The following is a 14101-nucleotide window of genomic DNA, read 5'->3' on the forward strand; positions in this document are numbered from 1 at the left end:
GGACTGCACCATTTCCTAATGTAGTTTATCATGGTGCCTTTCTCTGTGCTATTATCGGAGTTATTAAGAGCAATGTCAATTGTCAATTTTTATAGTCATTTGAGGGTAGAGGTATAGAGGGTGGCAATATGTTACACGACTCATTAACCCAACACGAACATGACATGATAATTATGGGTTAGGGTTTAGCCTTAAGAGGTTCGGGTCAAAATGGGTTGACCTACTAAGACACGATTGCTTAACGGGTTGATAACGAGTCAACCCGTTTTGACACATTAAAAAAGTTAAAATTACAATTATACCCTTATACCTAAAAGTAAAATTGTTAGAATTTCAATTTCGATATTTTTATTGTTTGGATTGTAATTTTGGATTTATAGTTTGTTTTATAATTTTAATAGATATTGTGATTTTAACATTATATAAAATTATGTTAAATTCAATCAAGTCAAATTGGTTAATTTTGGGCCTATTCAACCCATTTACATAAATAGTTTAAAATAGGTCGTATTGTGTCGTGTTAACCTATTTCGTTATATTTACCAATGAGTCAAAACAGGTTGACACAACACGATCCATTATGTTAATGGGTTGTGTCAAAATTTGAGATTTTGATACGATAAGCTTAACATGTTGGGTTAAAGTTGACCTATATAATATAATATACGTGTTTTGACACGACATGGCCGGGATACGACCCGTAAACATGATTTGATACCCCTATAGAGGTAGCTTGAATGTTCTTAGCAAATTAGTTCTTGTTTGTTTGGTTTCATGACCCTTTAGTTTATTTTCCATCTAACTCAATTTTTAATATTTTTTTAAATGATCATCTAATTTCATCTTCAACCGAGGTTCATGTGAGTATCCCTTCTAGTTGTAAACTTGTAATTATTAATTCTTCTATTTTGTCATGGTAGGATTTGAGACTATGACCTATATGCTGTAGGTATGTGAATTAATCCTTCCAGGGCTACGATCTAGTAAATCTAGAGTAAGTGCTTTCTTCTTGCATAATCACCCAGTTCTTTTGAAATTGATTTTTGCATACAATGCTAGCTTTGGCTTAGAAAGTCTAACACACCATAATGAGCATGCAATGTTGTTGTTGAAATCATTCAAACACAGATTTTTTCAATTCTGCTACAGTTAGTCGGGCTGTGCAAACGCGGGGTAAGCTTGCAAGCCACGTCAGTTAAATTAAAAAAAATGAAAAACGACAAAAGTTTGAAAGAAAACAGAGGAACTGAAAGAGGAAAGGAAATGTAGGGGCTCCTTCGTGTGCTTCGTCTGAAACAAGTTGATTTCTACTTCGTCTTCGTCTCCCCGAATTCCTTCTCTTTCTTTCCAATCTTCATGGAATGAGCACATCAAAACCCGTTTTCCTCTTTGGACTGGAAGTAATGTTCGAGTCCTTGTAATGGCAAATGAGCTTCAAGAACGAGTCGTTCTCCTCTTGAATAATGGAACCAAATCTTGAAGAAAACTAAGAAGAAGCAAATAGGAAAAGTGGGTTTCGTCTTTCAGGTAGGTCTTCAATCACTTATGGGAAGGTCATATAAATCTTAAGGGTCTGTTTGGTTTAAGGAATGAAAAAAAAAAAAAAACTGAGAAGATCATTAGATTGGAAGGAAGGACTGAAAATGAGAAGGAAGAAAGGACGGCATGACTTCCTCTTTTATTTTATTTTATTTGTTTAGAGGAAACCAATGTAAATTATCAATAGAAACTAAACCCGAAACCCATGCATGTCAAAACTAACAAAATGTAATGTGCCTTAAGTCTGATAAATTCGTTGAACAAATGGCAGCAAGAAACTCAATTTTTTTTATAAGTAGGTAGAACCTCAAAATTTTGAGAGGATAATATCCTGCTGCGTGGACCTAATTCATCCTCCAGATGAGCTCATTGATGTAATCTTCACGGTTTCCGGCCTCACCTCCTTCAACACAGTGATTTCTCTTCTTCTTCAAACCACCCAGGTGCCTTAAGCTTGAATGGCCATAAGAAATTGTTTGCCTCCTTGAAGTGGGGTCCAACAGTCATAATATCATGGATAAGATCTCCCGTGCAAATGATTCCTTGCTTACCCAAAGCCTGTTCAACTATGGAATTATTAGTCAAAGCAATTCTCTGCTTGTTGAGTTTTCCATATCCCCTTTTGTAAATCAATTCTTTGACACTCTTCAAATTCGGATACCCGTAGGTCACATAAGGCTCAACAACTCTGTGCATCATATTCACCGTTGCTTTGTTTACTTTTAGAAAGACACCATTGAATATCTGTCTCAAACGCAGAAGTTGCAAAATCTTCTTAGTCTTTGAGTGAATCGCATTGATACCACAGATCCTGATAATGAACTCTAAGAGCTTAGCTTGTGGGTCAACATAAAACCCTCCCTTAAGTTTTGCCTCGCGCTTCAATCGAATAAGCTCTTTTTGCTGCTCATCATACCCCTTCGCAATAAATCAGCTTACGACTTTCAACTCTTTTTTTCTTCGCAGCTTTGAGCTCCTGCTTCTTTGTCAGGGCCCATTCTTCATTCCTTTTGTGCTTCTTCAATACCGACTCTGGAACCACTGGTCCTCCCTTGACTTCCTCTTCACCCATCGTTTTTTGGATCGCTGCCGCCTAAGGTCTTTGGGAGTGCTGGTAGGTTTCTCCGCTCCAAGGACGGCATGACTTGGTTCATCACATTCATCACTCTCTGAAGTTGATTCTTTCATGGGAAGAAAGTTGGAATGAAATTGAAGAAATTAAAGAAAGTTGATTCTTCTATGCATGCCTTGGTTCTTTTATTTTGACATTTTCTTTCTCATAGAAATCTGATTCACTTGACTCGAGCGCATAACATTTTCTCCTCTTCAATTTCTCATTTTTGCCTATGGCTTCCTATACTTGTTCTTTCTTTTCTCCTCTCTATTTACCACACGCTGCTCAGCACTTTGCTTTATCTCCATCTCCCTCTTACTGCCATTTTAGGAGACTTACCGGAAGAATGTAATTGTACGGAAGAAATGAAATCATAATAAAAGAAATTAAAAAAATAAAATAAATAAAGAAATGATTTTATCTCCACAATATTCCTTTTTGCCTCATCACTCACTCACATTGGTAAGAGAAGAGAATTATATTTTGTGGGTCTTCGATTTTGTGTGGGTCTTCGAATTAGAGCTGTTTCTAGATGTTGAAAACTAGAGAACTCTATCTTGGGTCTTCAATTTCGTGTGGGTCTTTGATTTCCTGGGAAAGATCAAATGAGGGAGACTTGGTAGCTGAAGAGTTTGTGTGAAGAAGTGACTCGATTTCATTGAGGAAGACGAAGAAATGGAGGGCAAATGTGAAATGCATCATTTTATCATTAAATCAAAATGAATCGTTTCATTTCACGGGGCCAACGACTACCCCGTTGTTATGCAGCCCGACTACATCAAGTATATATATATATATATATATAATTTTTTTTGTGTATATAAATAGTACTACAGTCATCTCCTTTTCTTCGAATGTGCTTGGACAAAAGTCCTAGTATTATTAATTTTCTTTGGGTCTGATTTAATTGTAGTTGATCTGCCATTCCTCCTTGAAAGGGACTGGACATGTCTCTTGTTGATTATTACAGAATATACCGAAAGTGGAGCATAATGCTGAGCCATCATTTCAAAGGTCCAACCACTTATAGTTCACTGAACTATAAAGACTTTGGGTCGGGTTGCAGCGGTAAAGCTGACTGCTGCTGCAAGTAACCGCTAATCTAAATTTTTTAAAAATATTTTTAACATTATTTTTAAAAAATAAAAAATATATTAATATATTAAAAATTAATTTTTTAATTATTAAATTAAAAAAATTTTACTAAACGGTGAAATGGAACGATCAACTACGGCGTACTAGCTTTTCTCAAAACTTTTTTATGTCGTCGCACCTGACAAATATTTTTTTTCTTTTTCTTTCTTTTAGCACCTGACAAGTTATTTAAATTACCTATATGTCAGCTCCAGTACACACACAAAGATCAAGGATGAAAATAGACCATGGGTTTATGTGCAAGGAAGCTTCAGTTCGGATCGGAAGCAAAACAACTTAATTGACAACTTTATATTAGTTGTGGATGGAAAGCCTTAAAAAGCTTTAAAGAGGTGCTTTGTTATTTAAAGTGATTGTGAGTGTGTAATTGATTTGGTTTGGTTTGATTTTAGATAAAATTTAGAATCAAATTATTATGAATTGGTTTTGTATTTTAAAGAATTGATTCTGTATCGGTTACTTCTTAAATTGATTCCGGTTTAGTTCGATTCGATTTTTTAATTTTAATATACTATATTATATATTATAATATATTATTATAGTTTATAATACTATTATATAATATATAATATAGTAATATATTAGAATATATTAGAATATATAGTGATATTGTATTAGTATAACTATTAATATAATAAATTATAGTAATATAAGATTTTAAAATTTAATATTATATTAATTAGTAATTTATCACATAATACAAAACTATTTTATATATAATTATATATTATATATAAAAATTATATACAATATAAAAAATTAAAATATATATGAACCGATTCGGTCTAGTCTAATTTTAATTTTTTTTTTTGGTCCAATCTAGTTTTAAAAAAGCAAAATAGGAATCGGATTGATTTTGCACGATTTTAAAAAAGATAAAACCGAAATCGGGCCGAACCAAACTCTATACATGACCAAATCAATTGGTTTGGTTTGGTCTGATCCGATTTACTAGTTACTGATTTTTTTTACACCTCTAGTGATTGTTGCAAAATGCTATAAAAATATGTGATTGAAGCTTTTATTGCTTTCTTTCTTTTTGTCATGGAAATTTCTACTGGTTTTCTCTGAATTTTATTTTGTTGATTTTTGTTAGCCAAGAGTTTTCCCACCTTTAATTTCTTTATTCTTGTTATTCAGAAAATTGGCGGAGAATGGCTAAGACACTTGGGTATGGATTAAAATTTTGGGTGTAAAATAATTATTATATCTCATATGTGTTTATTAAACTATTTAACCAACTATTTTTAATTTCTATACCTATGATATCAATTTCATTAATTCATGGTTCCTTTATCTACAGAGAAGAGGTGTGCTGAAGCTGCAAGAATTAGGAAGAAATATCCTGAGGGATTTTTTTTTTTTTTTTTTTTTTTTATACAATTTGTTGTGTATTGGAGTTTGATTATAGTAATGTATTTGTTTTGTAATATTCTTAGTAAATTAGTTCAAACAATATAATATGTAATAGATTATCACATTTGTCGCATGCATTTTACATGATGAATATTGAATATTTTTTTAAAATGTATTTAGTTAAAAAGTTAATTATTTGTCTATATGCTTGTAGCTTAAGCTATTTTTGACATAAATTTAGTTTTACATTTTGATATATTTTTAGTTTTATAAAATATAGGCTTTCAAATTAAAAAAATTACTTTTCAATACTATTTTTTCTTTAAAAAAAGATAACATATAAGCTTTTGTTAAAAAAGAAAAAGCCAGGAATATCCCAGAAGTTGAATTTTTGGATTTCAACAACCCAAATTCATCTGGAGTCCAACTTGGGTAATACTTGGGCTAACCTAGCCGGAATTTGAAACCCATTTTCTAGGCTAGGTATACCCGGGTTGGTCATGAACCCGAATGAAAAATCCTAAAAAGAAGGGCGATGCTACACTCACTAGTGACTGAGAATGTCACTGAACGGTTAAAAAAGTTTTTTTAATATGTTAATTTTTTAAAAATATCTTTAAAGTGATAAAAAAATTATAAATTCATTAAAAAAAACTTTTTTAACTACTAATTAAAAATGAAAAAGAATCGATTTTTAGTGAAGCATCAGGTTTGGCATCTACTATAAAATAGATATTTCACTTCCGTATATATATATTAAGTATTTCTTTTAAAAAAATTAAAATTCAATTAAAATCACTTCTCTACATGATGAAAATAATTTTTAAGGAAAAATTTAGTTGTAAGCAGTCTAGGGGTGTTCATAAAATCCGGCCCGGTCCGGAACCCGGTTACGAGTTTCTGACTGGATCAAATTCGGGCCAAAACCCGCAATTATAATAACTGGAACAGCCGGTCCAGACCCGGGTATGAAACCCGGGTTCCGTTTTCAATACCCGGTACAACCGGGTTTGTATAAAACCAAAATATCCCACCCAGTTGACGTCCCGACCCCCCCTTCTCTCTCTCTCTCTCTCTCTCTCTCTCTCTCTCTCTCTCTCTCTCTCTCTCTCTCTCTCTCAAGCGAAAGAAGCTTCATAACCCTAGCCGTCGCCGCCTTGTCTCACGCGGCCCTTCTCCCCCCTCGTGTCTCACCCGCCGCCTTCATCCTCGCGCCCCTTCCTCCTCGTGCCGTTGTCTTTATTTTGTGGCTCTGTCTGCGTCGTCGTCGCCTTTGTCATCTCTCTCTCTCTCTCTCTCTCTCTCTCACGCCGAAACCCTAGCCTCCTCTATCGATCAAAGCCTTGTTTTCATCCTCGTGCCGTTGTTTTCATCCACGGGTTTGTCTTGTTTTGTTCTCTCATTTTGGGTCTTCGTACTTTGTTCTATAAATATAACAACACACTCGTATGAAGTAGAGGCCCAATCTGGAACGGTTTCTGATTAGGGCTTCGATTTTTCTACTTACAGAGAAGGGAGAAATTGAGAGAGGATAGCAATGGTGTGCGAGAAGTGTAAGCATTTTCTGATTTTACCTAGCAGTTTATCTCCATAGGATCAATCTCTCAGCTTTAGATGTAGTGTTTTGATATTCTAAATTTTTTACTTTCTCGAAAAAACTTTATTTATCTGTTTTGTTGTTTGGTGGGAGAGTGCAGGTGAGAAGAATCTATCGAATCCGGGTTCAATCCAGAACCTGGAATTTGGATTTTACAAAACCCGTGTTCATCCGGGTTCCAGCCTAGATCTGATTCGGGTTAATCCGGTCCGGGTTTCAAATTCGGATTCCGATTTGGGTATATCCGGGTTTCCGGGTCGGAATCCGGATGAACAGCCTTAGTAAGCACAATTACGTATTAATATATATTTAATATAATGTGATTGGTCAAAAAATAAATTTTATTAAAAATAATATTAATTTAAATTTTAAATATAAATAAATTAATATTAATTTATAAATTAATACATAATTTTACTTATATTATATGTAAAAAAATTTAACTTTTAAATTAAAACTTGAGGCTTTAATTCCTCTTTTAAGGCCCTACTTTTATTTAAAAAAAAAAAAAATTGCAATTGTCATCGTGGCAACTATTTAATGCCTATGGTAGGCGCAGAGATAAAAGGAAAATGTTAGCTCTGGCCCACAGAAAATTAAGTGTTTGGGCCCTTGGGGTCAAAATGAAGCTACTCTTCCAGAGAAATCTTTAAAGCCACTTCTAAGGTCTCATTGCATATAGGCTATAGAGTTATGTTATATATAATTATTTTATATATTTTATTAATGTAATTATTTAAAATAATTAATTTATATTAAAAAAATAATGTAATCAATTATATTATTAAAATATATAAAGAATATATAAAATTCTTAATATCAAAATATTAGTGAAGTCACTTAAAGATATAATTCAAGTATTTTAATTTTTTTAATTAATAATTAAAAAAATAATTATTAATAGTATTGCAGCATACCAGCGCTACAGGTCATTATTCACTAGGTCTATCTACTACAAGTTGTTTACCCTCGATTGATTATATACGAGAAGAATGACCTGACTGAAGAGATTAGAAGCCTCTATTCCTATTCTTTTTCTGTTATGCATTTTTTACCATTTATGTTATGATGAGCTGTATAGTAATTCCTCTATTCTTTTAGCTGTTAGTTGTGTAACTAGCGTGTATATATATTCTTCCACTATCAATCAAATGAAGCAACAAAGCATTTTCCTCTCATTTCTTCGAATATTGTTTTCTCCTCTTTTTTCTTACATGGTATCACAGAGCATAGGTTGATCATCTGATTTCGTATTTTTCTTCGCTATGGAAGAACAATCGATCAACACTGAGCATAAGGTTACTCAAGATACAAATCCCACTTCCCCCTTCCTCAATTTCTCTAACCCAAACAATCCTTACCGTGTTGATCATGGAGATAATACCACTGTAACCCTTGTTATTGATCTTCTCACCACCGACAATTATGCAACATTGTCACGAGCTATGCGTTGCGCTTTTAGAGCAAGAAACAATCTTGGCTTCATTAATGGGAGTATTGGCAAACCTACTGGCCCTACAAACCCTCTATTTGATGCTTGGGAGAGGTGCAATGATATGATCGTATGCTGGATCTAGAACTCTATCAGTACTGCTGTGAAGTCAAGTATTGGCTTTGTTAATGATGCACAGGATGTATGGAATGAACTCAGGGGCAGCTTCACCTAGCAGAATGGCCTCGCATCTTTCAACTGAAAGGAATCTAACCAATCTGAGACAAGAAAATGATCCAGTGAGTGTTTACTACGGTAAACTTAAAATTCTATGGGGTGAACTTGCTATTTATGATCCTATACCTGCTTGTGCATGTGGAAAATTGACTGTTCTAAATGAAAGATATCAAAGAGACACTGTCATTCAATTTCTTATGGGACTAAATGATAGGTATACCAATGCTAGGGTTCAGATCATGCTTCTTGACCCTATTTCCCCTATCAACAAAGTTTTTTCCCTTATTCAATAGCAAGACCAGCATCACCAAATTATTTCAACCTCTCCAAACCCTAACACCATGGCCTTGATCACCAACACTTCTTATTCCTTTTTCAAACCCAATATAAAAACTTCTATGAATGGGAAGAAAGATAGACCATATTGTACTCATTGTCGTATACAGGGTCATACTCTTGACAATTGTTTCAAGATAGAAAATGCACAAGCTCCCATTTGCACCCACTGCAATGAAACTGGTCATTTGATTGACAAATGTTATAAGTTGCATGGTTAGCCTCCAGGGCACAAGTTATATAAGGGAAAAAATTTTGGATCATCTATTAACCAAACCAGCTTATCAATTGATACTAATTTGGAGGAATTTTGTGAGGATAAAGTAAGTTTCACTAAGGAGCAATATTAGCAGCTCATGAACCTGCTTCAGCATAAGGAATTCTCAACTGCTTGTCTTTTGCAAATCATGCATAGGTTGTTCATCGACCTATTTCAACTGAACCTAAAGCTTAAAAGATTTCTGGTATACATCTCCGCCTCTCTATTTTTTATTACAAACCTCTACATTCTTCTAAAATTCCTTGGATAATAGATTCAGGTGCCACAGATCACATGATCTGTGCACTTCTTTTTTTTTCCTCTATTATTACAGAGGTTTCTTATTCAGTCAAATTGCCTAATGATACTTCCATTCTTGTCACTCACTTAGGTGATGTTCATGTCACCAAGAATATTCTTCTTAAGAATGCCTTGTGTGTACCATCGTTCTCATTTAATTTGATTTCTGTTAAAAGGCTTACATAATCACTCACTTCTTGTTTATTTTTCTTGTCTAATCATTGCTTCATTTAGGAACTTTCCACTTGGACCATGATTGGGATGGGTGAAGTCAAAGGCAGCCTCTATCATCTTTGCCAAAAATTGTTCCTCCAACTGTCCTTGCAGCAGCTTTATCATCTATATCAGCTACTTTCTCATCCATATCTACTTTTGTCATGAACAATAGCAACTCTTCTGACCTTTGGCATTGTCGCCTTGGTCACATTTCTAATTCTAGGCTTGATTTAATTGATGATCATGATGTAAAAAGCACTTACAGTTCAAGTAAAGTTACTCCTTGTTATGTTTGTCCTATGGCTAAGCAACACAAACTTTCTTTACCTATCAGTTATCACAATACTCATTCTATATTTGATATGATCCATTGTGACCTTTGGGGGCCATGTTCTGTACCTACCTATGATGGAAGTAGGTTTTTATTAACCATTGTTGATGATTTCTCATGCACCACTTGGGTTTATTTGCTCCATACCAAGTCTGAAATAAGAAAATGCCTTGAGTCCTTCTATAATATGATAGAAACACAATTTGACACTAAAATTAAAGTGCTTCGAAGTGACAATGGAGTTGAATTGCAAATGACAAAATTTTTTGACTAAAAGGGCGTCATTCATCAAAGGTCTTGTGTGGAAACCCTTCAAAAAAATGGAATAGTTGAGAGAAAACACCAACACATCCTAAATGTAGCTAGAGCCCTATGATTCCAATTTGGTTTGCCTTTACATTGTTGGAATGATTGCATCCTCACAGCAGTCTATCTCATTAATCAAACCTCTACTCCTTTACTTAACAATAAATCACCCTATGAAGTTTTTTTTTCCATCAAACTCACATACACTCACCTTAGAATCTTTGGATGCCTTTGTTTTGCAACAAAATTCTCTCATGTTCGCAAGAAATTTGATCCAAGAGCCAAGTAGTGTATTTTGCTGGGTTACCCATTTGGAGTTAAGGGCTACAAGCTCTTGGATCTTGAAACACATACCACCTTTGTTTCTAGAAATGTTATTTTCCATGAACAAACCTTTCCTTTCCTTTCTCCTCAATCTACTAATCTCAACCCACATCATACAGAAGCTACTCCCTCTCCTATTTTTACTTCTCCCCTACCTAATTTCCTTGATTATTCTCCTCCTACACCTTCTTCATCTCCTTCTAATTCTTGTCCTTCTAATAACACTCCATCACCTTCCGCCACTATACCTGATGCACCACCTTCTGACAGTATAATTTCTTCACCTCCTGCACCTCCATCTTCTTCCAATGAACCTATACTTCGCAGGTCAACCAAAACTCAAACAGCCCCTCACTACCTTAAAGACTTTCATTGCCAGCAGGCTGTTTTGACTCCCATTTCTCAGTCCAAGGTTCAGGTATCTCCTATTTCCTCCACTTGTTCTTTTCCATTGCAAGATTACTTGAATTATGATAAAATTTCCCCTCTTTTCAAGCCTTTCCTTCATCTATTTCTACTGTTTTTGAGCTTACTTGCTACAATTAAGTAGTGAAAAATCCTGGTTGGTGCACAACCAAGGATGCTGAATTACATGCCTTAGAACAAAACAATACTTGGGTCCTCATAGATTTACCTCATGGAAAAGTACCTATTGATTGTAAATATGTGTATAAGGTGAATCACAACTCAGATGGCAGTGTGGAAAGATTAAAGGCAAATTTGGTTGCAAATGGATACACTCAACAAGAAGGCATTGATTACACTGGCACTTTCTCACCAGTAGCAAAAATGGTGACAGGAAGATGCCTCTTATCCATTGCTGCAGTTCGAGGTTGGCATTTGCATCAATTTGATGTCAATAATGCCTTCCTTCATGGTGACTTAGAAGAGGAAATCTATATGAATAAACGACCTGGCTACTCCAAAGGAGGTCCTAATCAAGTTTGCAAATTGTTGAAGAGTTTTTATGACTTGAAGCAAACCTCTAGACAATGGTATCCTAAACTCACCTCCCATTTATTGGATTTTGGTTTTTCTCAGTCCAAGGCAGATTATAGTCTTTTTGTCAAGACAACTAATGATTCTTTTACAGCTCTTTTAGTCTATGTCGATGACATACTTGTGGCCAGTGGCTCCCATGATTCTATAGCTGCTCTCAAAGTCTTCTTGAATTATCACTTCAAAATTAAAGACCTTGGTCCTCTTTGCTACTTTCTTGGTATTGAAGTTGCCCGTTGCTCTCAAGGAATTCATATTTGTCAACGCAAATATGCTCTAGACATCCTTGCTGATTCTAGTACTTTAGGTTCCAAACCTGTCAAAGTGCCAATGGACCAGAACTTAAAACTAAGCAATGTAGCTGGTTCTACATTGAAGGATCCTTCCATTTATCGTCGATTAGTAGGGAGATTCCTATATCTCACTATTACTCGCCTATATATAAGTTATGTTGTCCATACATTGAGCCAATTTATGGCCACTCCTACCTCAGCTCACTTGGCTGCTGCTCACAAGGTGCTCAAGTACATTAAGACAGCTCCAGCTCAAGGTATTCTATTCTCTGTTGCCTCTTCTTTGCAACTTTCAGCTTATTGTGACTCAGATTGGGCCTCTTGCCCTGATACTCGTCGCTTAATTACTGGATATTGTATCCTATTAGGCAACTCTCTCATTTCTTGGAAGTCTAAAAAGCAGACTGTGGTTTCACGCTCTTCAGTTGAAGCTGAATATAGAGCTATGGCAGCAACATGTTCCGAGCTCACTTGGCTTAGGTTTCTTCTTACTGATCTTCAAGTTGATCACCCTCAAGCTGTACAACTTTTCTGTGATAACCAAACAACGCTTCACATCGCTGTCAATCCCGTTTTCCTGTTTTCCATGAGAAAACCAAGCACATAGAGATAAATTGCCATTCAATTTGAGACAAAATCCTTGATGGTTCAATTTCTACTTCTCATGTTTCTACACATCTGCAACTTGCAGATTTTCTAACTAAAGCTCTGGCTTCTTCAATTCTTCACTCTCATTTGCTCAAGATGGGAATAGTAAACTTCTATTCTCCATCTTTTTTTTTTGGGGGTGGGGGGGTATTGCAGCATACCAGTGCTACAGGTCGTTATTCACAAGGTCCATCTACTACAAGTCGTTTACTCTCTACTGATTATACACGAGAAGAAGGACCTGACTGAAGAGATTAGAAGCCTCTATTCTTATTACAAATAGAGTTGTGTATTTATGTTTTTAATAATTAAATGTATTAAAAAATTTAAAATACACTAACCCAACAATAATCCGCTAGCACTATCCTTTTATGAGTCAAACATCGGAATAAGCAGTCATTTACGTAGAGCGTATTTTCGGATGCAATTACGTTCTTATTTTTAGTCTCCATCCAAATAAACACAACCTTAATCAATTAATGTGAAAACAACCTTAATTAATTAATATGAAAAAATGCTTCCACCATTAATGATTAAGTTGATGAGAATAAGTAGATTTAATTATTTATATTATATTTTTAGTATTTTTTTTAACTTGTAGGCAAACTTCTTATTTAATTAAATAAAGTAGTATATAAAGTCATTTAAATTTAAGACTTATAATTTAATATCATATAAAATTATTAATTGTCTAAAAAATTTAAATTAATAAATAATTATTTATATTATATTTTTAACTAATAGAAATTACCGAAATCAAAACTTTATCTAAAATCTATCTATTGACTGAGTTTAACTGTTTAACATAATCCACAAGTAGGGGTGTAAAAAAATACCGATAAACCAGTAAACTGGACCGGACCGGACCAATGCCAGCATTGGTCCGGTCCCGAGGTTGGTTCGGTCCGGTATCGGTTTTAGTTTTCTTAAAACCGGTCAAAATCAGTCCGGTTCTAATTTTTCTTTTTATAAAACCAGACCGGACCGGACCAATATATATATATATATATTTTAATTTCTTATATTGTATATAATATTTATATATAATATATAACTATATATAAAATAATTTTGTATTATATGATAAATTACTAATTAATATAATATTAAATTTTAAAATCTTATATCATTTTGCTTATTGTATTAATAGTTATATTAATATTATATAATGCATATTAATAGTTATACTTATACTATATCACTATATAATATAATATAATATAATATAATATAATATATCATTATATTATATGTTATAATGTATCATATAGTCTATAATAAAATTATAATATATATTATAATATACTACAATATATTATCACTATAGTATTATATAATATAATATATTAAAACTGGTAAAACCGGACCGAACCGGACCGGAAATCGGTAAAACTGGAGTACCGATTTAGGAGGGTAACCGGTGCGTAATTAGTTTTGAAAAATATAAAATTGGTATATACAGGTTCAGTCTTAAATTTTGATCAAAACCGGATCAAATCAGACCGGTTACACCCCTATCCACGAGAAGAAGAAAATCTTTGAAAGAATATATTGTTTTTCAACTAAAAAAGAAAGCCTATTGCTTAGACCTGTAGAATTTATGTTATCTAGCCTATAAAATAGGTTCGTGGAATTCTCTCTTTCTCATCAATAGTTCAA

At 34.0% G+C, this 14101-nt stretch overlaps 1 pseudogene; it reads right to left on the reverse strand.

The window, feature by feature from the left end:
* Window positions 1-1710: 1710 nt before the first annotated feature.
* Window positions 1711-3394, reverse strand: LOC122299661 (annotated as a pseudogene).
* Between the last annotated feature and the right edge of the window lie 10707 nt (window positions 3395-14101).

This window comes from Carya illinoinensis, chromosome 16 (genome assembly GCF_018687715.1).
Source record: "Carya illinoinensis cultivar Pawnee chromosome 16, C.illinoinensisPawnee_v1, whole genome shotgun sequence".
NCBI classification, from domain to species: domain Eukaryota; kingdom Viridiplantae; phylum Streptophyta; class Magnoliopsida; order Fagales; family Juglandaceae; genus Carya; species Carya illinoinensis.